The following is a 385-nucleotide window of genomic DNA, read 5'->3' as shown; positions in this document are numbered from 1 at the left end:
TCGACCAGTTGGGTGGCATCCGAGACAATGTTTTCCTTTCATTGCCGAGCTAGCAGCTAAGCTCATCCTGACCTCTGGCTGTGCTGTTATCACAAGGAATGCGGTAAGATTTGGCTTAATTGACAGCCAGCACTTACCAAGATGTTTTACTGTGTCCATAGGCGCCTGGTTTATGTTTACCATTCAGCCTTGTTTTATTGCCTCCTGTTATTTACCGACCTAAAAGCTTTCTTATTTTCTTAAACTTTGGTAACCCTATGCCTTTCCCTGGTTCCCAAACCGCATAAAAAGCTGGATGTTAAGAATAAACGGGGCTGCAGTCTTGAGTTTCAATCTCGAGATGCAGACCTCCCGTACCCCATCTTTGCCTCTTGTCTTTTTTCTC

Source organism: Perognathus longimembris, unplaced genomic scaffold (genome assembly GCF_023159225.1).
Source record: "Perognathus longimembris pacificus isolate PPM17 unplaced genomic scaffold, ASM2315922v1 HiC_scaffold_5370, whole genome shotgun sequence".
NCBI classification, from domain to species: Eukaryota; Metazoa; Chordata; class Mammalia; order Rodentia; family Heteromyidae; genus Perognathus; species Perognathus longimembris.
Note: the sequence above shows the minus strand (reverse complement) of the source record.